The 25,892-nt window shown below is 44.3% G+C and overlaps 1 protein-coding gene and 1 non-coding gene across 11 annotated transcripts in view; one reads left to right on the top strand and one right to left on the bottom strand.

The window, feature by feature from the left end:
- The first annotated feature begins 11,756 nt into the window (after positions 1-11,756).
- Positions 11,757-25,892, top strand: part of YEATS2 (YEATS domain containing 2) — a 91,774-nt gene continuing 77,638 nt past the window's right edge. For 5 of the 10 annotated variants that reach the window (XR_006742054.1, XM_045583738.1, XM_045583740.1 and 2 more), the window contains exon 1: positions 11,758-11,969. The gene's annotated coding sequence lies outside the window, so the exon portion shown is untranslated. Of the gene's footprint in view, positions 11,970-25,892 lie in introns of all 10 variants that reach the window. The other 5 variants (XM_045583734.1, XM_036447832.2, XM_045583736.1 and 2 more) reach the window with 2 other exon arrangements.
- On the bottom strand, positions 14,838-14,902 carry LOC118725066. The gene has a single exon (XR_004989815.1). It is a non-coding gene; the product is annotated as a U7 small nuclear RNA (small nuclear RNA).

Raw genomic sequence — 25,892 nt, forward strand, 5'->3', positions numbered from 1 at the left:
CTCTCCCATGCTGCCAGCATTAACGGAATAAACACTCAGACTTGATTCAACCCTGTCTCTGCTGAATTGGCTCAAGTAGTGACAGCCAGCCCTGACCTTGTTTAGTTGTCCAGTTTCAATGGGACTTTGCCCTACTCAGCATTTCCTGACACGAACAGGGAGCCAGAACTATGGATGGATGATGGTGATACCATGTGTGAAGACCTGTAATAGAGAGACAATTGGCATAGTGGAGCAAGCACAGATTTTGAAACCAGATGGCCCTGGGTTTGAATATAAGCTCTGCTACTACTAGCCTCCACTCCCTCTTTTATCACTTGTAGATAGTGATGATGGTCCTTAGGACTATTGAAGAAATCATAAGAAATACTGTCATCAAAGAATCCATCATAGTGCGCAAAGCCCTGCAAGAACAGTAAGTACTACTAACACCTCGGGAAGCACAAAAGTCACCTGGGGATCCTGTTACGTTGCAGATTCTGACTCAGTAGCTCTGAGGTGGGCCCTGAGATTCTGCAGATCTAACAAGCTCCCAGGTGATATCTGTCTCTACTGTTGGTTGAGAACCACAGTTGAGCAAAATGATGAAGTGCCAATGGAGCGTAGAGGAGAAAGCAGGAAATTAATTCTTCAGGAGAAAGGAAGGCAGGCACTTCTTGAAGAACTGGAGTTTGCAAGGAATGAAAAGGGAGCATGCATGCTAGGCAGGGGGAAGAGAATGAGTCTAGACCACATGTGTCAAACACAAGGCCCTCGGGCCAAATCCGTCCCGCCAGGCCTTGCAATGTGGCCCGCACCGCACTGTCATCACTGCACTCCGCTGCGTTTCCATCACAATGACAGTTTATGACTATGACTGTTCAGTAAACCATTCAGCCCGCGATTTAGGCTGGATTTTAGATTTTGGCCCCTTCTCTGATTGAGTTCGACACCCCTAGTCTAGACCTTCACTGCGTAAAAGTGGGAGGTGGCTTGGGAAATGACCAGGAATGTGGTGACCAGCCACCTGAGACTGGGAAGGTGACTTGTTAATGATCTTAAACGTGGTGTTAATGAGTTTTCATTTTAGCCTGAACCAGTGGTTCTTAAAACGTGGCCCTTGATCAGCATCATCCCCAAGCTTGTTAAAAATGCACATTTTAGGACCTCCCCCAGACCTACTGAGTCAGAAACTCTGGAGGAGAAATCCACAATCTGTGTTTGAACAAGTCCTTCAGGTAATGCAATGACCTGTAAAGTGAGAACCACAGGTCTTGGGCAATGGAGGGCGGGGGCACTGGGAGGGGTTTTAAAGAGTAGAGGGAAGCGATCAGATGTGTGTTGCAGAAAGGTGATCCCTGCCCTAGAGGTGCAGTAGAGGGGGACAGGAGGCAGGTAGCTTGACCAATTGGGAGGAAAAGGCAGGAAACCAGGTGTCATCCAAGAAAGTGCCTGTCTGCACTTAACAGAAAGCCTGAACTCAAGTTGTTTAAAAAATAAGTGATATTTTTCTTACACAGCAAGTTGGCAGTCCAGGTTTGGTACTAAGGCTCTGAACTATCCTTAAAGACCCAGGCTCCAGCCCTAATCAGCTTGGCTCAGTGGATAGAGCATCGGCCTGCGGACTGAAGGGTCCCAGGTTCGATTCTGGTCAAGGGCATGTACCTTGGTTGTGGGCACATCCCCAGAGGGAGGTGTGCAGTGCATGAGGCAGCTGATCGATGTTTCTCTCTCATCGATGTTTCTGGCTCTCTATCTCTCTCCCTTCCTCTCTGTAACAAAATCAATATTAAAAAAAAAAAAAAAAAAAAAAAGACCCAAGGTCCTGCTTTCCTTCGCTCTGCCATGTTGGCTCCTGATCTCAGGTTTCACATCCAAATTTAAGATAGAAAAAAGGAGACCTAGGGGCAAAGGCAGGACTAGTTACAACCCTCCACTTCCTTTGGAAGACTTTTTTTATTCATTGACTTGTGCTTTCATTTTCTTGATCCACATGGTCACTCCTGGTCGCAAGGAAGGGTAGGGAATTGAGTGTTTAATTTTCCTGTTTCTATAGAAGGTAGGGGAAGAAGGGTTGGAAAAGATGTGAAGCCTGCCAAGCTGACATGTATGCCACATCTAAAGGAGATGGGGAGGTGAAAGCAGGAGAGGAGAGGCACAGCTTATCCTATATTGTTGCATAAATAAGTCATTTATACAAAAATATAGATGTCACTTTAGCCAGTTTGGCTTAGTTGATAGAGTGTTGGCCTAAAGATTGAAGAGTCCCAGGCTGAATTTCAATCAAGGGCATATACCCCAGTTGTGGGCTTGATCCCAAGGGGGGATGTGCAGGAGACTGCCAATCAATGATTCTCTCTAATCATTGGTATTTCTATCACTCCCTCTCTGAAGTTAATTTAAAAATATATTTAAAACACACACACACACACACATATATGTGTGTGTGTGTATATATATATATATATATATATATATATATATATATATGTGTGTGTGTGTGTGTGTGTGTGTGTGTGTATACACTAGAGGCCCAGTGCATGAAATTCATGCACGGCGGGGGGGGGGGGGGGGGGGGTGGTCCCTCAGCCCAGCCTGCACCCTCTCCAATCTGGGACCCCTCAAGGGATGTCCGACTGCCCATTTAGGGATCGGACCTAAACAGGCAGTTGGACATCCTTTCACAGTCCAGGACTGCTGGCTCCCAACTGCTCACCTGCCTTCCTGATTGCCCCTAACCGCTTCTGCCTGCCAGCCTGATCACCCTCTAACCCACATGTGTCAAACACAAAGCCCGCGGGCCAAATCCGTCCCGCCAGGCCTTGCAATGTGGCCCGCACCGCGCTGTCATCACTGCACTCCGCTGCGTTTCCATCACAATGACAGTTTATGACTGTTCAGTAAACCATTCGGCCCGCGATTTAGGCTGGATTTTAGATTTTGGCCCCTTCTCTGATTGAGTTCGACACCCCTACTCTAACCACTCCCATGCCAGCCTGATTGATGTCTAACTACTCGTGTTTCCCTGAAAATAAGACATCCCCTGAAAATAAGATCTAGCGCAACTTTGGGAGAAAAAATTAATATAAGACACTGTCTTATTTTGGGGGAAACAGGGTACTTCCTTGCCAGCCTGTTTGCCCCCAACTGCCCTCCCTTACAGGCCTGGTGCCTCCCAACTGCCCTCCCCTGATGGCTATCTTATGGAGGCCATCTTGTGTCCACATGGGGACAGGATCTTTGACCACATGGGGGCAGCTATTGTGTGCTGGAGTGATGGTCAATCTGCATGTTATTCTTTTATTAGATAGGATAGAGGCATGGTGCATGGTGGGGGCCAACTGGCTTGCCCTTAAGGGTGTCTCGGATCAGGGTGGGGGTTCCCTTGGGTGTGGGGTGGCCTGGGCAAGGGGCCTGTGGTCGTTTGCAGGTCAGCCATGCCCCCTGGCAACCCAAGCAGAGACCCTGGTATCTGGAATTTATTTACCTTATACAACTGAAACTTTGTAGCCTGGAGCGGAGCCAAGCCTTCTGCTTGGTCTGTGGTGGCAGCTATTTCTGTTTGAATTTGTTTACCTTCTATAATTGAAACTTTGTAGCCTTGAGTGGAGGCCTGGGCCGGCAAGGGGAGGCGGAAAGTTTGGCTTCTTCCATTGCCTGGGAAACCCAAGCCTCCCAACTGCTCTCTGTGGTAGCAGCCATCTTACTTGGGGTTAATTTGCATACTTGTTCTGATTGGCTTCTGGGCGTGGCTTTTTGTTGTAGTGGAGGTATGGCCAATTTACATACTGTATTACTCTTTTATTAGATAAAATATATATATATGTCAACATTGTACAAGCAGTATACAATTAAAGGTCAAAAAAAATTTTCCCAGATATCATACCCCTTAGTATTTGTTTTTGTTTTACTTTAAAACTGATTGCCTGCATTTGGGGCCTTGAAGATTAAAGTCATTCTACACAGAAACTGTGACTACTTAATCTTACCTACAATGAATCGTAAATAAAGCAGCAGGGAAAATTACCTGACAGTTTCCCCTCCTTTTATTCCTTTTATAATGACAATAATTCTTCTCCTGGCACATTTATGACTTCTGACATTACTGCTGCTCAGCTAGGGAATACCAAACCTGGATGGGTTTACTCTGAAAATCTGAATAAGGCATTTTATAAGCATAGAAGGAAGAACATAATGGTCATACAAAATATGAGTTTGGAGATGTATGAGGAAAATAAAAGTTATTACACATGTGGTATGTCTTACTGCCAAGGTCAATTTATAGAAGATTATTTATCCCAATTAAACCCCTCTGTTTACTTACATTTGAGGAATGTGAGGACTGAATACAGGGGCAAAGTCCCACCATTTGCCATTGGGTGCCCCATTGTGAGAACAGAATAGGATTTCTAACATCAGGGTCAACAGGAAAGCACTCTGGGCAGTAACTGATTTTATTGTAGAACCTGGTATATGCAACATTGTTTGTTTGGGCTCCGTTTAGGCCACCAGAGATCTTTTATTTGGGAATGAAGGTTATTTACAGTCAGGACTGTACTTCTTGATTAAGGGCATTTGGGGGCAGTCTGGAACAGAAGGGCCATGCACGAGGAAGCCAGGAAGAGATCAGGATAAAACCTAGCAGAGAATAATACAAGTAAATACTATCAAGGAAATTAAAAGCTATAAGAAATTCTGTCAGAAAATAAATAAGCTCAGTACTAGTGTTGTTGTTTATCTTTCATAACAGAGAACTGTAGTGTGGAAGTCCAATTTAAAAACAATTAGGACCCAAACTGGTTTGGCTCAGTGGATAGAGTGTCAGCCTGCAGACTGAAAGGTCCCAGGTTCGATTCCAGTCAAGGGCATGTACCTTGGTTGCGGGCACATCCCCAGTACAGGGTGTGCAGGAGGCAGCTGATCGATGTTTCTCTCTCATTGATGTTTCTAACTGTCTATCCCTCTCTCTTCTTCTCTGTAAAAAGTCAATAATATATATATATTAATATATTTTATTGATTTTTTATCAATAAAAAGTATATATATTAAAATATATTTTATTTTAAAATATATATTTTATTGATTTTTAAATATATTTTATTGATTTTATATATATTGTAAAAAATCAATAATATATTTTAATATATTTTATTGATTTTTTATCAATAAAAAATATATATATTTTATTGATTTTTTACAGAAAGGAAGAGAGAGGGATAGAGTTAGAAACATCGATGAGAGAGAATCATCAATCAGCTGCCTCTTGCACACCTCCTACTGGGGATGTGCCCGCAACCAAGCTACATGCCCTTGACCGGAATCAAATCTGGGACCTTTCTGTCGGCAGGCTGACGCTCTATCCACTGAGTCAAACTGGTTTCGGCCAATAAAATATATTTTAAAAATAAAATAAAATAAAATAAAGTATATTTAAAAAAAACAATTAGGGGGTGGGAGGGCTGGGGAGAAGTCAATGGGGGGAAAAGGAGACATAAGTAATACTTTATTTTTAAATTTATTTTAAATCCTCACCTGAAGATATTTTTCCATTGATTTTTAGAGAGAGTGAAAGAGAAAGGGAAAGACAGAGAGAAATATCGATGCAAGAAAAACACATCTATTGGTTGCCTCCTGCACGCACCCGGACCAGAGTCCAGGATGGGGAGGAGCCTGCAACTGGGTGAGGTATGTGCCCTTGACCAGAATGGAACCCGGCTCCCTTCAGTCCACAGGCCGACGCTCTATCCACTGAGCCAAATTGGATAGGCAACATATAAAATACTTTGAACAATAGGAAAAGCCTGCCTTTTCTCTCTCTATTTTTAAAAAATCATTTTTTTAAAAATCCTACCTGTGTCCCTTTGCATCCAGTTTATATATGCTGCAGTTCTTTGTTTGAACCTGACCCATTCTTATTGGTCCCTTTCCTTAATTTGGGACCTCCATGTTTTCCTCATTGGCCATTCTCCTAAACAATTAGTTTTCAAAGCCCACGTGGTGCCTCCTTTTTCTCTTCCCCTTATCTTGCTGGTGGGAGTTGGCCTTTGATCTCCCCAACTGCTCAGGCCAGAGCCCCCCCCCCCCCCCCCCCCCGGCCCCCCACCTGTCCTTGATTTATGGCTGTTTTAATTGTTTAGGCCAGAAATGTTTCCATTTGCCTGGACCCTCTCTTCCTGCGGCATTTCTCTATCCTCTGTATAAAATAAGCACCCTTGCGTCTTTAAGTCTCCATCTATGCATTCCTCTCCCATGGACCCTCCTTATTCCCTAGACCTTCCTAATTAAGCTAGCTAACCCTTTCAATATGGTTTTACCAAAATCCAAATAGGCCTAACAAACGTTTGGTTTCTTGTTTGGACCTAGCTGGGGACAATCATTTATTTTTAACTATCAGAATGTAATTCCCAGGCACTCATTTAAGTTTGCTTGAGGCTGTAAATAAGCGAGGCTCTCATTTTACAGGTCTAATTAGTCTCTGCATCCCGGTAGGGGAACCTCATTACCTTAAGGGCTCCTGGAGTCAGGTTCCTGCTAATCTTGGGAAGAGTGGTTGGTCTTCCCAGGGAAGAAGCGGGGATACCTGGGACCTGGGAATCTCTGGTCAATTTAGCAACCCTTTTCCCTCTGAGCCAGCTATCCCTTCCCACTCAGGCCAAGCTGTGGATCCACCACCCTTCTCAGGTTTTCTTTCCCCCGTTTCTCTGGTGCAAGAAGTTATTTGCCAGCAATCGCCAGTGTGAGGCTCCCCCAAACTACTGGCTCCTTTTCCTAGGTCAGTGTCAACACTCCTGGAAACTCTCCCCAACCCCCTGTTCCCACCCTTACCCTAACCCACTCCCCACCCTACTCCACTCCTCACCCCCTCCACCTCCAGTGATTGTCCTGGGGAATAATGCCCGAGGAGGCCTGGCCAAGGAGGGGCCTGAAATCCAACCTCCAGCCACTTGCCCAGCTGTGTGCCCCAGCACAGGTCTTTTCTCTTCTTTTTAAATATATTTTATTGATTTTTTTTACAGAGAGGAAGGGAGAGGGATAGAGAGCTAGAAACATAGATGAGAGAGAAACATCCATCAGCTGCCTCCTGCACTGGGTATGTGCCCGTAACCAAGATACATGCCCTTGACCAGAATAGAACCTGGGATCCTTGAGTCCGCAGGCCGATGCTCTATCCACCGAGCCAAACCAGTTAGGGCCCAGCACACATCTTTGTCTGCTTGAAGGATAGGGTGGTTCTTCCTCATGTGCCATTTGACTTAGAAGAGCTTCTTCCCAGTTCATTACCAAGTCTCTGTATTTTGTCCCCAGTTGCTGAATCTACCCACTGACTTCCCTCCATCGCCACTGTACAGTGGGAGCCACTCTCCTATTTCACCTGGGCAATTCAAATTGCTTTCCAACTGTCTGGGTGCTTTTTTTCTTTTAATTGATTTTTTAAAAATATATTTTATTGATTTTTTTACAGAGAGGAAGGGAAAGCTAGAAACATCGACCAGCTACCTCCTGCACACCCATCACTGGGGATGTGCCCATACCAATGTACACGCCTTTGCCTGGAATAGAAGAACCGGGACCCCTCAGTCTGCAGGCCGACGCTCTATCCACTGAGCCAAACTGGTTTGGGCTCTTTTAATTGATTAAAAAAAATATCTATATCTATATCTATATCTATATCTATATCTATATCTATAGCTATATATCTATATATATATCTATATCTATATCTATATCTATATATATATTTAAAGTATATTTTATTGTTTTTGTACAGAGAGGAAGGGAGAGAGATAGAGAGCTAGAAACATCAATGAGAGAGTCATCGATCAGCTGCCTCTTGCACACCCCCCTACTGGGGATATGCCCGCAACCAAGGTACATGCCCTTGACCGGAATCAAACCCGGGTCCCTTCAGTCCCCAAGCCGACGCTCTATCCATGAGCCAAACCGGTTTCGGCAGAAAACTTAAATATATTTTATTGATTTTTCAAAGAGAGGAAGGGAGAGGTAGAAATATAGATGAGAGAGATACATCGACCAGCCACCTCCTGCTCACCCCCCATTGGGGTGAGCTGCCCCTGACCGGAATCGAACCTGGGACCTTTCAGTCCACAGACCAATGCTCTATCCACTGAGCCAAACCGATTTCGGCTTGTAATTGATTTTAAAGAGAGAGAGAGGAAGGGAAAGAAACACCAATGTGTTGTTCTACTTATTTATGCATTCATTGGTTGACACTTGTATGTGCCCGGAGGTATCAGGAGGATGCTCCAACCAGCTGAGCTATCTGGCCAGGGCGTGATCTTATTTTGAAGGGAAATTAAATACTGTTCACTCCACACTTAACACTCTTGATGACCTCTTGTGGTTCTTACAATAAAGATCAAAATCTTAATGCCACTTCCTGTGTGATCTTGCCTCTGACTAACTCAGCCCCATCCCAGCCATTTTGCTCTTGCTTAGGGTTACCTTGTGTTCGGGTGGTCAAAGCAGGAACACACGAAGCCCAAAGGGGTAAGAACTTATAAATGGATTAGGGCATCTGGAAAACCAGATGGGCTGAACCCCAAAATGGCACTAGCACCCAGCGACAAGAGTTAGAGATTTTAAGGGACTTTTCTGGGGGCAGAATTCTCTAGGTGAGTCCGAATCCTGGGAAGGTCCAGAGGGGGCAGGTAATGATTTTAGCATGTAGCATTTAGCCAAGTGGAATGTGGTCTAGCAAGTGGAATGTGTTCTAAGCGAAAGGGAATGTTCTTGTAAAGTGGTCTAAAGGTCAGTTCCCAGGGAAGGGGGTTTCGATTCAATGATTTGATCAGACCTAACACCCTGGACTTCTCTTACCTTGTCTTGGGCTTTGTCATGACCCACAGCTCCTACATCATTTAATGTTTTTTTCAGAGAGGACTTTCTTACTTCCACTTCGCAGCACCCTGCCCTCTTCCTTCAAAGAGCTTATCTGTTATTGAAATGGACACATTGCATGCCCATGTGTAAATATCTGTAGCTATGTTATTTCTCTTTAAATATGCAAGCTTTCTCATGGGCTTTCATTCCTATGGGGACTGGGCTCCACTCAAACTCGCCTAGTAAAGTTACCTGGTCTTAACCAGTCTCATTTGGGGTAAATGTTCAGTCAGTTTAAAGTTGCAGCCCTGCCGAAACCGGTTTGGCTCAATGGATAGAGCGTCGGCTTGGGGACTGAAAGGTCCCAGGTTCGATTCCGGTCAAGGGCATGTACCTTGGTTGCGGGCACATCCCTGGTAGGGGGTGTGCAAGAGGCAGCTTATCGCTGAATCTCTCTCATCGATGTTTCTAACTCTCTATCTCTCTCCCTTCCTCACTGTAAAAACCAATAAAATATATTTTTAAAAAAATAAATAAAGTTGCAGCCCTGCCAGACTTTCCCCACCCCCTCTTGACTTGCCTAGATGGCTTGTGGGATCACAGGGAAGCTTTAAGAAAGTGACAGGAGCTGGGAGCGGTAGCCTGGGTCCTCAGCGGCCTCTGCTCCCTCGTCACTCCCTGTCACCATGGCCCTGTTGGCATCAGCTGCTGAGCTTGTTCACCTTCAGAGTCTGACATCTCACTTCCCTCCATCTCTGCTCTGCTCACCAGCTGATGTAGGAGCACTTCTGTTCCTGTTGGGGACTTTGGCTTTTCCCGTCCTTGGGGTCTTAGCCACATTCTCCATGCGCCTTGCGTTTGGTTTAGGATCACCGTGCCCATTGGCCTGTCCCTAGCTCTCGACCATGCTACTTTCTGCCTGCCTGCCAGGAAGCATAGAGAGAAGGGTTTCTGGCATGCCATGTGCAAGCTGTGGACACCCAGCAGTGTTCTCTGACTCCTCTCCCTCCCCAATGCTGCTCTCTGCTCCTGAGCCCGGCTCAATGCAAAACTTCTACCAGCACTGGGCAGCCTTCCAAGAGCTGGGCGGGGGAGGGGAGGAGGGGGGAATGGGCTCCCAATCTCACCTCCTGAACCCTGCTTAATGGGGTACTTTTGTGCTCCTGTATCAGGGTTAACTCCAAAAGTCATGAACACTAGCACACACATGCTGACCTCTTACCTTACCTATTTCTCCATGGAATTTATTCTTAACACCCCAATGCCTAATATTTCTGTGGGTCTTAGCTTAAAGCTCAGGGAGGCCTTTCCTGTCTCTCACATAAGATTGATCATAAATTTCACAAGGACAGGAACTTCTTGGTTCATTTCTGATTCTCAGTGCCTAACAGAGGTCTTGGCACATAGTGCCAAAACACAGAGTAGAAATGCAATAAAAAAAATTGCTGAAGCCGAAACCGGTTTGGCTCAGTGGATAGAGCGTTGGTCTTCGGACTGAAGGGTCCCAGGTTTAATTCTGGTCAAGGGCATGTATTATACCTTGGTTGCGGGCACAACCCCAATAGGGAGTGTGAAGAGGCAGCTGATCTATGTTTCTCTCTCATCGATGTTTCTAGCTTTCTATCCTTCTCTCTTCCTCTCTGTAAAAAAACAAACAAAAAAAAAACCCTCAATAAAATATACTTAAAAAAAAATTACTGAACAAATATTGTTAATCTGGTTAACCCCTAATTGTCCTAAACCCTAGTCAATTACTGGCCCTTTTATTCATTCACTCAACAAATACTTTTTGAGTTCATACTATGCTATTGGAGATAAAAGTAAATCCTTTAAGACAGTGTTTCCCAAAGTGTGCTATGCATACCCCCCGGGGTACAGGAAGAGTTAGGTGGGGATATGCACTGCACCATGCTTAGCTGCGCCTAATTCTACGTTCTTATGCGTACGAGGGGTGCTCAGCATTACAAAAATTATAGAAGGGGTACACATATGTCAAAAGTTTGGGGAACATGCTTTAAGACATGTTTATTAAACATTAAATATATCCAAAAGCTGACAACATATGTAAAGTATAAATCAATTGCAAAGTGAACCCTCTCAAAGCCTACCACCCATCTCCAGTGGTAAATCCTATTCTATAAAATAAAACCCTAATATGCAAATTGTCCCCTCAACCATGAGTTCAACCAGGGGGCAGGGGCAGCTGGTCAACTGCTGGCAGCCCCTCCTTCTGGCCAGCCACCAGATCTGCCCCGGGCAGGCCAACCAGACCCCACTGGTGCACCAATTCGTGCAGCAGGCCTCTAGTCTTTAAAACAGATCAAGAGGGAGACAGGACAGAAACAGATGCCTGGAGGATAGAGGAGTCTTGAGCAGAAAGAAGCAATTTGGGGCAGGGTGGTACAGGGAAAGAGAAGGGTAGAGTTGGCTCAAGAGATATTTATTTACTTATTTATTTTTAAACAGATATTTGAAGGAAACCTGGATTTGATGGATTGTCACTCGCTAGTTGTGTGACCTAGCCTTTCCATGCCTCAGTTTCTGCATCTGTAAAGTAGGCTGGTACTAACTGCAGTTATTTGTATTCCTAGCACCTAGCACAAAGCTTGGTACAAGAAGATGACACACAAAAATCATGGCCCCTGTTGTCAATACTGTACTAGGTACACTTCATAAATGCTGGCAAGAGAATGAATATTCTGTCTCGCTTGGAGCTGGAACCTTCCATTTCCTTCTAGGAAGGAAACCGATCAAGGATGCTGCTAACTCTGCCCTCACTAACCCAAGCCCACACTTCCAGGAAAAGTGGCCACGCGGGCCGGGTCTGAGCCTGGGCCAGGCCCCGCCCACCAAGGCCCCGCCCACATTCCAGCGGGCCCCGCCCCCAGGCCGCGCGCGGCGTCGCCGCTGCCGCCGCCGCCTCCGCGCGCGCCCGGCCCCGCCCCCGCTGGTGACGTGCGGCCGAACGAACCGGGCGGGCTGCACCGACCCTTGTGCTTCCGCGGGCTCCGGGGTCGTGGGGCTTCGTGGCGCTGAGGGGAGGGGGGCGGGGGGCCTGTGCGGGGTTTCCGCCTGCTCCCTCACCTTCCCCGGGCGGCCTCGTGGCGGCTTCCTGCTCGGCCTGCGCTCAGCCGGAGACCGGGGACCGGGTGAGTGTTGTTGGCGGGAGCGGGATGGGACCGGCGGCAGGGAGCGCGCTCCGCTCGCGGGGCCTTGTCTGGGCGGGGGCGGCGCGGGCACGTGCGCGCCCCTCCCCCACCCCCGGGGCAGAGGGTGGGGGGCCTGGGGGTGGGGGAGGCCGCGGGGGAGTGTGGAAGCTGGGTGCTGGGTGAGAGAGGGAGCTGGGTGCTGGGAGGGTGTGTGTGTGTGTGTGTGTGTGTATGTGCGTGTGTGTGTCCGGGGTGTCTCCGGAGCGGGAACCCGGAATTCGGGTCTGTGTGTGGGAGGTTCCTTTCCTCGGGGGCCCCCGGAGCTCCCGGAGCGTTCCGGTGGGTGGGTGAGCGTGGAGGCCTGCGGTGGGGTTCAGCTTGAGCAAGTTGTGGGTTTATTTACCCACAGGAATCCTGGGCTCTCCCTCCAACCTGCCGCCGGCCCCGCCGCCGAGCAGGATGCGGGAGGGGGGGAAGAGGGAGGAGGGTGGTCGGAGGGTATTCCAGGAATGCCGCCCCGGGCCCGCGGCGGAGGGGGGTGGGGGGCCGGCGGAGGGGAGTGTGCGGCCGGCGGAGGGGGGTGGGAGGCCGCCGAGCGGGGCTGCGGCGCGGGGCTGGGGAAAGCGAGCACCGGGGAAGCGAGGTTGGCTTGTGGTGGGTTGTGGCCGCCAGGCTGCAGAAGACAATGAAGTTTTATGCCATAACATTTCCCCCCTGTTGTGAATGTGATTATGTTTAAAAAAAAAAAAAAAAAAGAAAAGAAAAGAAAGAAAGTAGAGGAGTAAAGGATCACCAAATAAACCTTACGAGTTTGATAGATGTTTGCTACTATTTTCGTCGACCCTTCTAACAGTGAGAGGTTGGCTACCTACAATTTTCTATTCCGTTTTCTAGTTATCATGTAACGTGCGTTGTAAGGAGTACTCAGGAATGTGATTTTCCCTTTCTTAATAAGCAAGTAGCAAGTATTCATCATAGAAACATTTAAAAATACAGGCAAAACGAGGGGGAAAATAGTATCCATAGTTTCCCGGTCTTACAGAGATGATCATTGAGTGTGTATTTTTGGGTGTGTGTTTTTCTTTCAAAGATAGGAGCACATGATGCCCTGATTAGGAATGCAGTTTTTATGGAAATCTTTGGAAGATTTTTAAGCAGGTCAGGATCATAATGTGACTGCTATGTGGAGACCAGTTAGGATGCTGTTTGCAGTACCTTGAACTAGGTCCACGACAGTGGGACTAGAGAAGGATAGAAAGATTTAAAAAGATATTTTGGAGCCCTGGCCCGTGTGACTCAGTTCATTGAGCATCTTCTTGTGTACCAAAGGGTCTCTGGTTCAATTCCCATTGGGGGCACACGCCTGGGTTTTGGATGATCCTTGGGGGCAGTGGGGGGTTTCGAAGGGGAGGCTGCTGATTGATGTTTCTCCCTCTAAAATAAATAAAAAACATTAACTTTTTAAAAAATGTTTTGGAAGGCCGAGACTGGTTTGTCTCAGTGGATAGAGTGTCGGGCCTGTGGACTGAAAGGTCCCGGGTTCGATTCCGGTCAAGGGCATGTACCTTGGTAGCCGGCACATCCCCGGTGTGTGTGTGTGTGTGTGTGTGTGTGTGTGTGTGTGTGCAAGAGGCAGCTGATGGATGATTCTCTGTCATCAATGTTTCTAACTCTCTATCCCTCTCTCTTCCTCTCTGTAAAAAATCAGTAAAATATATTTTAAAAAATGTTTTGGAGGAAAAATAAACAGTTGTTGGAAATGGATTGGTTAGGGAAAAGGAGGCGTCTTTGCTTTTCAGTATTTGTTTGAGCAACTATGAATGGGTGGTGCCATTTACTGGGGAGAATGGAAGAGAAATTTGAGGTGAGAAAAATCATGTTTTGTTTGGATATATTAAATCTGAGATGCGTATTAGTTTATGAAGTCAGTATATTGAGGAGGCAGTTGGCTGTACAGGTTTGGCACTCACAGAAGAGAGAGCTGGAGATAAAAATTTGGGAGGCCCTGGCAAGTATGGCTCTGTGGTTGGAGCATCTGCCAGGGACCTGAGGTTTCAGGGTTCAGTTCCAGGTCTAGGGCAAGGGTTGCAGGTTCAATCCCCACCACCCAGAGACAACCAATCAATGTTTATGACTCTCTTTCTCTTTCCCCTTTCCTCCCTCCGTCTCATCCACTCTCTCTAGAAAATCAATGAAAAAAATATTTCAGGGTGAAAAGTATATCCTGGGTGAAGAGTAACAAAATAAAACAAAAAATTGGGGGGGGGGGAGTCCTCAGTTATATAGGTGATATCAAAGTTTTGGGACTATCTGAGATCACTTAGGAAGAATGAGCTCCTGCACTCCAATACTTTGAGTGGTATTGGTAGAAGGAGAAGATTGAGCATAACAGGCCAATGAGGTCTGAGAAAAAGCAGGACACTGGTGTTATGGAAGCCAAAAGAGAGAAGTTTCTGGAAGATGGAGAATTTTTTTTATCAGTATTTCTAAGATACTTGGTAAGCTGCTCAATTGGACTTGACATCATGGAGATTATTGGGTTTTGGTCTATCCAATAATCAAGAAGTGAAAGGTGGAAACAAGATTGGAATAATTGAATGGGATGTGAGGAAGTGAAGACAGTGAGTGTGAATTAGAAAAAAGTGCCCCTTCAAGATCTTATGTGCATGTACCCAAAACTAAATTTGATAGGTGAAAAATTGATGTCCTGTTTAATTTTTCCATTTCTTGATTACTAATATGGTTGAAGGTTTTTTTCACATTTATTGACCATTTTGTGAGTTTCTGTTCCTGTCCTCTGTACTGTTGCTTTAAAAAAAAAATCATTTTCTGATTTATTGTTGAGTTCTTTCTTTTTTTTGGGGGGGGGGGGGTGGCTTCCGGTGCAAGCTGGAAGACCCGCTGGACAAATTCACAAAAATCTGTAAGCACTTAATGTTGAGTTCTTTAGGCAGTAATAATATGTAGCTGATATAGTGGAGTCATATAATTGTCTTTTTGTGGCTGGCTTATTTCACTTAGAATAATATTCTCCATGTTCACCCAGGTTGTAGAATGTGTCATAATTTCCTTTTTAAGGCTGAATAATATTCCAATGTATGTCTACATTTATTTTGTTTATCCAAGTGTCAATGAACACTTGGGATGCTTCATGTTTTGGCTGTTGTGAATAATGCTGCTAGGAAGGTGGGTGTAGATACCTGTAGTAGAAACTAGTTCAAGTTCCTGCTTTCAGTTCTTTTGGATATATACACCCAGAAGAGTGATTATTGAATTATATGGTAATTCTATTGTTAATTTTTTTGCAGAATTGCCACATTTTTTTGTTTTTTGTTAATTCTCACCCAAGGATATTTTTCCATTGATTTTTAGAGAGAGTGGGAGGGAGAAGGAGTGACAGAGAGAAACATCAATGTGAGAGAGATAAATCGATTGGTTGCCACCTGCATGTACCCCGACCAGGGCCGGAAACCTGCAACCAAGGTACAAGCCCTTGACTGAAATCTAACCTGACTTTTCAGTGACTTTTCAGTCCGAGGGCCAACACTCTGTCCACTGACCCAAACTGGCTAGGGTAGTGGTCGGCAAACTCATTAGTCAACAGAGCGTGTATTGGTTGCCTCCCACACATGCCCCATCCAGATCAGGGGATAGAGCCTGCAACCAAGGTACATGTCCTTGACCAGAATCGAACCCAGGACTCTTCTGTCCATGGTCTGACGTTCTATCCATGGAGCCAAACTGGCTAAGGCAGTGGTTGGCAAACTGCGGCAGCCACCTGCAGCTCTTGAGCTGTGGTTTGCTGCTCTGTTGACTAATGAGTTTGCCGACCACTGACCTAAGCATTTAAAAGAGGAACACTGGCTCAGTAGTTGAACTTTGACCTATGAACTAGGACAGTGGTCGGCAAACTCATTAGTCAACAGAGCTGCAAACCATGGCTCGTGCCCTGCATGTGGCTTGCGAGCTGCGGTTTGCTGACCCCTGGTTGATTCATGTATGTTGGGACGACTCCCTAACCAACCGAGCTACCCAGCCAGGGTGAAATGCAACTGATATTTGTGTGTTGACTTTGTATCCTGCTACTTTGCTGAATTTTTTCTAACAGTTTTTGTGTATATGATTTTCAGGGTCTTCTGCATATAAGATCATAATAAAAAATTTTCATATTCATTTAGTGCAACGGTCGGCAAACTCATTAGTCAACAGAGCCGCAAACCACGAGCTGCAGTTTGCCGACCACTGATTTAGTGGGTACACTATAATTTATTGGATGCACTATAATTTGCTATGGACTATTTCCAGTTTTTTAAATTATCAAACTAGAGGCCCATTGCACGGATTTGTGCACCGTTGGGGTCCCTCAGCCTGGCCTACACCCTCTCACATACCCGCGGGGATTGGGCTGGTCTGACATCCCCCAGAGGGATGTAGCAGAGAGGGAAGTGACCAGCGGCCAGGGAAGGCCTGAGTCCGGCCCTGTGGTGCCTGCCTCTGCTGCCGCTGCTTGGTAGTGCTGCCCTGGAGGCGGGAGAGACTCGTGCCACTGCAGCTGCTCTCACTAGCCATGAGCCCCGCGTCTGTCGCGAGCAGTGCTCCCACTATGGGGAGTGTTCTGACCCCCAGGAGGCAGCTCTTGGACTGAGTATCTGCCCTCTGGTGGTCAGTGTACATCATCTGCTTATAGAGTTTTATATATATAGAATACATAGGAAGAGGAGAACTAACACTTAAGCAGCCCACATCTGATGTACATCACCCTTCCCTGAGAGTATTTCCTTAGGATAGATTCACAGAAATGCTTGATCCTCCTCTCATTTGACCACAGATTTTTAAAAAAAAATATATTTTTATTGATTTTTCACAGAGAGGAAGGGAGAGGGATAGATAGCTAGAAACATCGATGAGAGAGAAAATCATCGACCAGCTGCCTCCTGCACATCCCCCACACTGGAGATGTGCCTGCAACCAATGTACATGCCCTTGACTGGAATCGAACGTGGGACCTTTCAGTCCGCAGACCGATGCTCTATCCACTGAGCCAAATGGCTTTCGGCTGACCACAGATTATTTGAATCTTCATTGCCATCTCCTTAAACTGCCCTCCCGTATTCCTCCCTCCCTTTAATCCTGGTCCCTTTTCATTCTGTTTTGTACACTGCTACCAAATGAAGAGTGAAGGTTGGTGTGCTTTTCCCTCATAGAAAACAAGACTTATGAAACAGATAGTTTCTGTATCATCGGTTCTGTGGGTGTTAGAAAAAAAAGAGTTTTCAAAGACTGGAGTGCATTTCATGGATAAGTTGAAATTTAATTTTATTCTTGAAGGATGAAGTAGCATTTTAATATTTTTTATTTTTATATATATTTAATTTATTTTTTACAGAGAGGGACAGAGTTAGAAACATCGATGAGATAGAATCATCAGTCAGCTGCCTCTTGCATACCCCCTGCTGGGATGTGTCCGCAACCAAGGTACATGCCCTTGACCGGAATCGAACCTGGGATCCTTCAGTCCGCAGGCCGATGCTCTGTCCACTGAGCTAAACCGGTTTCGGCTGAAGTAGCATTTTAGTAAGTAGAGAGAATGCAGAGGTGAAATATTACCCATTAGAAGGTAATTGTGAGATGTTCAGGCATGTGAACTTTGATGACTGCATTAGACAAGAAGAGGTAGAACTCATTCTCCTAGATAAGGATTGTTTATTCTGCTTATCTGAAGAATGAGCTAGGGTTTTAGATATTATACATTGGCGATTTTTATCCATTTTGTTTTAGAAAAAACAGTTTATTTGAGGTTGTATGTATACCCTTTTATTGAGGTATAAATCACAAGGTGTAAAATTCGTTTTTATCTTTTTTTTCTTTATTGATTAAGGTATTACATATGTGTCCTTATTCCCTCATTGCCCCCCGCCCCACCTCCTTCACTCATTCTCTCACTCGCCCCTGGTGTCTGTGTCTATTGGGTAGGCTTATATGTATGCGTACAAGTCCTTTGGTTGATCTTTCTCTCTACCCCACCCACCTACCTTCCCTCTGAGGTTTGACAGTCTGATTGATGCTTCTCTGTTTTTGTTCATCAGTTTATGTTGTTCATTAAATTCACCATTTTTAAGTGCATGAAGTATATTCTCAAGGTTGTGCAGCCATTACTATCTAATTCTGTAAGTTTTCATCTCCCCAGAAAGAAATCCCGTATCTGTTAGCAGTCATTCCCAGCTCCCCTCTGCAACCATTTTCTGTGTCTATTGACTTGCCTGTTTGTGGACATTTCATATAAATAGAATATACATAGAATAATATTTATATTGTGACTTTTTGTGTCTGCTTAATATTCTATTGTAAGAGAGAGAAAGAGAGAGAGAAAGAGAGAGGTATCGATTGGTTGCCTCCTGCATGTGCTCCGACCAGGGCCAGGAATCAAACCTGTGACCCTTTGGTGCAGGTGCCAACATTCTAACCACTGAGACACACTGGCCAGGGATAACCAGCTTTATTGAGGTACAATTTGCATATCACAAACTGTACATATATGAAATGTACAATTAGATAAGTTTCGACATCCTTATATACCTGAGAAACCATTCCCATAGTCAAGATAGTGATCATATGCATTTCCCCAGAATTTTTCTTATCCCCCTAACTGCCTCTACCTGCTTGGTTGCCCCCAACTGCCCTCCCCTGCTGGCCTGATTGGCCCTAACTGCCTCTGCCTCGGCCCCCACCACCATAGTTTTGTCCAGAAGGAAGTCAGATGTCTGAAAGATGGCCAGTCGAACTGGTCTAATTAGCATACTACCCTTTTATTGTTATAGATAGATTATATTACCGTATTTTTCGGACCATAAGACGCACCGGACCATAAGACGCACCGGACCATAAGACGCACCAGTTTTTAGAGAAGGGAAATGAAGAAAAAAAGATTCTGAAACAAATAGTGTCCTAAAATATTTTATGTGCATTAAAACCCAACATCACAGTCATAAACACATGTAATCAACCCTGTAAAGTAAACAGCAGCATTTAGAACCATTTTAGAGCCGGGCAAGCACACAGAGACCACACAGAGCCGGGCAAGTAAAAAAACTTTTTTTTTAAAGTATATGTGTAGGCTATATTTGGACCATAAGACGCAGGGACTTCCCCCCCCCCCCCCCCACTTCTGGGGGGGAAAAAGTGCGTCTTATGGTCCGAAAAATACGGTATGTAATTTCTTTACTTTTTAAATTAAAGTTTGTTTCAAAAAATGGGGATACACATCATATATACTAAAGAGCACATAAATAAGGAAGTTTGTTATAAAGAATAGTAGTAAAGCAATAAATTACTACTTAACTCCCACTCAGCTTACAAAATAGTAAATTACTAATATTTTTGAATTTACTGTATGCCCCTTACTGGGCATTTTTACTCTTTTGAATATCTGAAATATTTCATGATAAAATTAAATTTAAAAATATTAAAAATCTGTATTTCCCCCTCAACTGGTCTTCCTAATGAATACTGATTCCTCAGTTGATAGCCCTGTCAGTGCACAAATAGTGTGCATACATATACCGGGGGTAGAATAATCTGTAAATATATTTCTGTTTAAGATTAATGTGTGTTGGGTTTATCCTTGTTATTTTTTATAATTGTTTTGTTGAAACCTAATTCATACGCCATAAAATTCACTCTGGTAAAGTGTAACATTTAGTTTAGTTTTTTTTTCTTTTCTTTTTTTTATATATTTTATTGATTTTTTCAGAGAGGAAGGGGGAGAGAGAGAGAGCAAGAAACATCGATGAGAGAGAAACTTTGACCAGCTGCCTCTTGCGCACCCCCTACCGGGAATGTGCCCGCAACCAATGTACATGCCCTTGACCGGAATCAAACCTGGGACCCTTCAGTCCACAGACCAACGCTCTACCGCTGAGCCAAACCGGTTTTGGCTGGGTTTTTTTGTTGTTTTTTGTTTTTTAATATATATTTTATTGATTTTTCACAGAGAGGAAGAGAGAGGGATAGAGAGCCAGAAACATCGATAAGAGAGAACCATTGATCAGTTCCCTCCTTCACACCTTCCCCTGGGGATGTGCCCGCAACCAGGGCACATACCCTTGACTGGAATCGAACCTGGGACGCTTTAGTCCGCAAGCACGCTCTATCCACTGAGCCAAACCGGTTTTGGCTAGTTGGGTTTTTTAAATTAGATTCACAAAGTTGTACAAACATCACTATATCTAATTCCAGAAAGTTTCCATTAATAGGTAGGTTTTTATTAGTGGGAAGGTTTTTCAGATTAGGCAGTGTTATTCTAAAGAAAAACTAATTTTCTGAGATATTAAAAAAATGTCTTAGGCTTTAACGTGCTATTTCTTTTATAGAAAGAATCATAGCTCCAGATAGAAAGGCATAACACTTACCCCCATAGGATTTATTGTCCATTTGAAAGCTCCAGTGAAAAGTCCCTATGTAGTGAAGATGGCAAGATTTGGCTCATTTATATAGTCCCAATGACTGTGTCTAAGAGTTTGACACAATCTTGATCTAGTCCTGTTCTTTTCTTTCCAACATAGATATGTAGACAAGTTTTGTTTCCTTTTTGCTTCTCTTAGAAAGAAAACTTTATGGCTTCATAAATGATACAACAGGACTGTCTTGTGAGTCAGAACTATCATTTTATAGGATTCCAATGATCTTTGCCTAAAAAGGGCTTCAAGTCATTGGAAGGTTACATGACTCTCTTTTGTAAACTTAAGAGTTTACTTGAGCCTGGCCAACATGGCTCAGTGGTTGAGCATTGAACTATGAACCAGAAGATCACGGCTTGATTCCCGGTCAGGGCACAAGATTTGGTTTCGGGCTCAATCCCTGGTATAGGGTGTATAGGAGGCAGCTGATCAGTGATTCTCTCTGTCGTCATTATGGTTCCTATCATTCTCTCTCAATCTCCCTTCCTCCCTGCAATCAGTTAAAAAACAACAACAACCATATATATTTGGTTTCAGGATGTTTTTATGTAGAAGAATTTACCTGAAATATCTCGAATTCTTATATATCCATTGTTCACCCTTCTATAAAAATTATTATTGAAATGATAAGGTAAAGGAAGAGTAAAATTTACCTTCAATAGCCGGTTTGGCTCAGTGGATAGAGCATTGGCCTGCAGACTGAAGGGTCCTGGGTTTGATTCTGGTCAAGGACATGTACCTTGGTTGTGGGGTTGGGGGGCTACTGGAGGCAACCAATCAATGTGTCTTTCTCACATTGGTGTTTCTCTCTGTCTCTCCCTCTCCCTTCCACTCTCTCTAAAAAATAATGGGAAAAAATATTTTTATTGATTTTTCACAGAGAGGAAGGGAGAGGGATAGAAAGCCAGAAACATTGATGAGAGAGAAACATCAAATAGCTGTCTCCTGCACACCCCCACTGGTGATGTGCCTGCAACCAAGGTAGATGCCCTTGACCAGAATCGAACCTGGGACCCTTGAGTTTTCAGCCCGATGCTCTTATCCACTGAGCCAAACCCGTTTTGGCATATTGGTGATTTTCTTAAACCCTCCGTGTATTTCTGCTTTGTTTTGTATTTTGTATATTTCGACATGTTGTTTGGTGTATAGGTTTTGATCTTCGTGATTGTGTGTTTTAATAGTAGCAGTACTTATTAAGTGTTTTCTTTGCCTTAAATTATTGTCTGTTATTAATCTTGCCACACCTGCTATCTTTTTGTTTGCACATGCTTGTGCATAACTTTGCAGATCTCTTTTGTTTTAATTGATTCCAGAGAGGAATGGGGAGAGAGAGGGTGAAGCATTGGTGATGAGAGAGAATCATTAATCTGCTGCCTCTTGTACACCCCCTACTGGGGATCAAGACTGCAATCCAGACATGGACCCTGACCAGGAATTGAACTGTGACTTCCTGGTTCATGGGTTGATGCTCAACTACTGGTCAGACATTTTATTTTTATTTTTTATTTTTTTCAAATTTAATAAATCTTTATTGCTCAGATTATTACAATTATTTCTGCTTACCTTACCCCCCCCCCCCCCCCAGCTCCCTTCCACCCGGTTCCCACACCACCCTCTGCCCTTACCTCCCTCCCCCCATTGTCCTCAACCATAGGTCTCTTCCTGCACCAACATCCCTTTCCCCCTGATAATTATCAATCCACTCCCTTTCTTTGCCCCTGATTCTATTATATTCACCAGTTTATTCTGTTCATCAGATTTTTAATTCACTTGATTTTTAGATTCACTTGTTAATATATACCTTTTATGTATTTATCATAATTTTTATCGTTTTTCTTCCTCCTCTTAAAGAATACCTTTTAGCATTCATATAATACTGGTTTGGTGGTGATGAGCTCCTTTAGCTTTTTCTTATCTGTGAAGCTCTTTAGCTGACCTTCAATTCTGAATGATAACTTTGCTGGGTAGAGTAATCTTGGTTGTAGGTTCTCACTATTCATCACTTTGAATATTTCTTGCCACTCTCGTCTGGCCTGCATAGTTTCTGTTGAGAAATCAGCTGATGTCATATAGATGCTCCCTTGTAGGTAACTAACTGTTTTTCTCTTGCTGCTTTAAGATTCTCTCTGTCTTTTGCTCTTGGCATTTTAATTATGATGTGTCTTGGTGTGGTCTTCTTTGGATTCCTTTTGTTTGGGGCTCTGTACACTTCCTGTACTTGTAAATCTATTTCTTTCACCAGGTAGGGGAAGTTTTCAGTCATTATTTCTTCAAATAGGTTTTCAGTATCTTGCACTCTCTCTTCTTCTGGCACCCCCATAATTCTGATGTTGGTATGCTTGAAGTTGTCCCAGAGACCTTACATTATCTTCAACTTTCTAGATTCTCTTCTCTTGCTTCTCCAGAGGAGTGTCCTTTGCCTCTTTGTATTCCAAATCTTTGACTTGATTCTTGTGTTCCTCTAGTCTGTTGTTGGGTCTCTGTATATTTTTTTTAAATATATTTTATTGATTTTGTACAGAGAGTAAGGGAGAGAGATAGAAAGCTAGAAACATCGATGAGAGAGAATCATCGATCAGCTGCCTCTTGCACACCCCCTACTGGGGATATGCCTGCAACCAAGGTACATGCCCTTGACCGGAATCGAACCTGGGTCCCCTTCAGTCCCCAAGCCGACGCTCTATCCATTGAGCCAAACTGGTCCCGGCTGTATAATATTTATTTCAGTCAGTGTTTAATTTCTAGTTGGTCCTTTTTCATATCCTCCAGGGTCTCATTAATCGGCCTTTTCTAGGAAATTCTTGAAAAACCTTATAACTGTGGTTTTCAACTCTATATCCAGTCTTTTGTTCTCCTCCATTTCTTTTGTTTGAGATCTATTTCCTTGTATCAGCATTTTCGCTGCTTCCCAGAGTTGGTAGGATGGCTTTATGTGTTTGGTGTCCTACATATGGCCCAGTGGGTCAGCCTCCTCAGTTACCTGAGGTAAACACTCTTGGTGCTCCCCTTTGTGAACTGCATGTACAGCCTTATTGTAGTTAAGTCTTGATTGTTATTGGTATCACTGGGAGGAGTTGACCTCCAGGCCAATTGGATGTGAGTATCAGCTGTGTCTACGCCAGGATAGTTTCTGTATTGGAGACAGTCTTCTAGGATCAGACTTGCAAAATTGCAAAAGCCTTTGTGCTCAGCTTAGATGGGGCGGAGTCTCAGGGCTTAGCTGACAGCCTTGGCTTCCCATCAGCCCTGCCCTTGTGCGTGCCTTAGACCTCTGTCTTCTGCGGCTCCCCTGAGTTTCCACCTAACAGTCAAGATTCCCCCTGCGAGAGCCTGGATGCCCCAGGGGCTCGCCCGGAACTGGGTTGGGTCTCTGTAGTCTGGAGCTTCCGACTCCTTCCACTATGGAGCGGCTGCAGCAATCCGCAGTCAGACCTCTCTGCGCACACTCACTCGCGTGCGACTGTAGCCCCTGCCCGCTGCAGCTCCCGGCTTCCCCGAATCTCCCAGTCTCTGAGTCTCCAGGTGCCTTTCTCTACAGTCCAGACTTCACCCATGTGAGCCTGGGTCCACGGGGTTTCAGCGGGGGCTGGAGTTCAGTGCAGTTGGAAAGGGTTCAGTGCAGTAGGGGGCTTCCTTTCCCCTCCCGCCAGCCAGGCATTCGGCCGCCCTTCCTCTCTGTGCATGAGCGCCTCCCTACCTCAGCGCTTTACGGCTCCCAATCGGATCCGTGAGCCTCTCTCCTTTCCAGTTGTAGATTTTTCCACTCAGCCAGCTTTCCTGTGGTTTTGGATGATGTCCGTTCTTTCTTTTAGTTGTTGTTTTGAAATTGTTGTGTGAGGCGGCAGCTCAGGTGCTTACCTAGGCCGCCATCTTGGTTTCTCCCTCTGGTCAGGCATTTTTGCACATCTCTTTATTTTAAACATTTAGCCATAGTGCTTTTGAAATTGTAGCAATATGAAAAATAGATTATTAAGTATAGTATTGTGGAAAGCATGATGAAAACTAGTAGTTATAGTTCCTGTGGCTATTTACATTTTATCGTGTATTTTAGTTAGCCATTAATTTATTCAGCAAATAGTTTCTTGAGAGCTTACAGGAACTGTTTAGGGAAAAGATGGAGAGAGCTATATTGGAAGGCTTTCTCTGATAAGGTGGACATTTGCGTTGGGATCTGGTAAAACTAACTTAGGTGAAGAGCATTCCAGAGAGAAGGAACCTTAAGTCCAAAAACACTAAGGAAAGTGAGGTGTATTTGGGGTACAGAAAGAAAACCATTATGTCTGAATGTTGATGATGATGAATGGAAAGGAAGGCTGGACCCAATTCATGTAAGATTTTGTAGGTCATGTTAAAGAGAGTGATTTTATTCTAAGTGTTATGAGCGGCCATTAAAGATTTCAAGCAGGGATGACATGATTAGATATATATTTTTATAGTCCTAAACTGAGGTATAGTGAAATACATGGATTTTAAGTATGTGGTTGAATGAGTTTTCATGATTGTATATTACCCATCTAACACACCATTATTAAGATATCGGGTCTAGTAATAATTAATGTCGTTTTTAAACATTCGCTTAAAATCTTGCTTGGCGTTGACTTGTATTGACATAACCTTCAAACACGTGGTATCTACAGAATGTGTGAAGTGCAATTAACAAGTTTTGCTTGAAAAAGTTTGTGTTTGGTTTGGTTTTTGTTGCAAAACTAGGGCTAAGAAGATGGAAGATGAAGAGCATATCCGGCACTGCATGCTTTACAAGTTCCAATTAGGAAGAAAAGCAAGTGAGGCTGCAAAAAACATCTGTAGTGCTCTTGGTCAAGATGCAGTTAGCGCCAGAAAATGCCAGCGTTGGTTTGAGAAATTTCACAAGGGAAATTTTTCGTTAGATGACAAGAGTGGTCGAGGCCGTGTGTCCAATTTTGATCAAGAAGCTCTTCAAGCTCTTTTGGTGCAAAATCCTCAAATTACCCAACAAGAGCTTGCGACAACTTTAAATTGTTCACAGAAAACAATTTCCAATCAATTGCGTGCACTTGGCAAAGTCCAAAAGTTTGGAAAATGGGTTCCTCATGAGTTGACCGACAACAACCGTAATCAAAGAGTCACAATTTGCAGTTCGCTCCTCTCTCATCAAAACCGTTTGTCGTTTTTAGAGCAAATTGTTACCGGAGATGAAGAATGGGTGCTGTATGTTAATTTGAAAAGGCGGCCTCAATGGTTGAACAAAAATGAGGCTCCGCAGCCCACGCCAAAACCTGACTTGCATGCGAAAAAAGTGATGTTGTGTGTTTGGTGGAATTTTAAAGGAATTCTTCATTATGAACTTTTACCATCTAACCAAACCATTACAAGTGCAGTGTATAGTGCCCAATTGGAAAGGTTAGCCCAAGCTTTAAGTGAAAAAGAACCCGCGCTGATTAATCGGAAGGGCGTAATTCTTCAAGATAACGCACGACCGCATACT

This window comes from Pipistrellus kuhlii, unplaced genomic scaffold (assembly GCF_014108245.1).
Source record: "Pipistrellus kuhlii isolate mPipKuh1 unplaced genomic scaffold, mPipKuh1.p scaffold_m20_p_2, whole genome shotgun sequence".
NCBI classification, from domain to species: Eukaryota; Metazoa; Chordata; class Mammalia; order Chiroptera; family Vespertilionidae; genus Pipistrellus; species Pipistrellus kuhlii.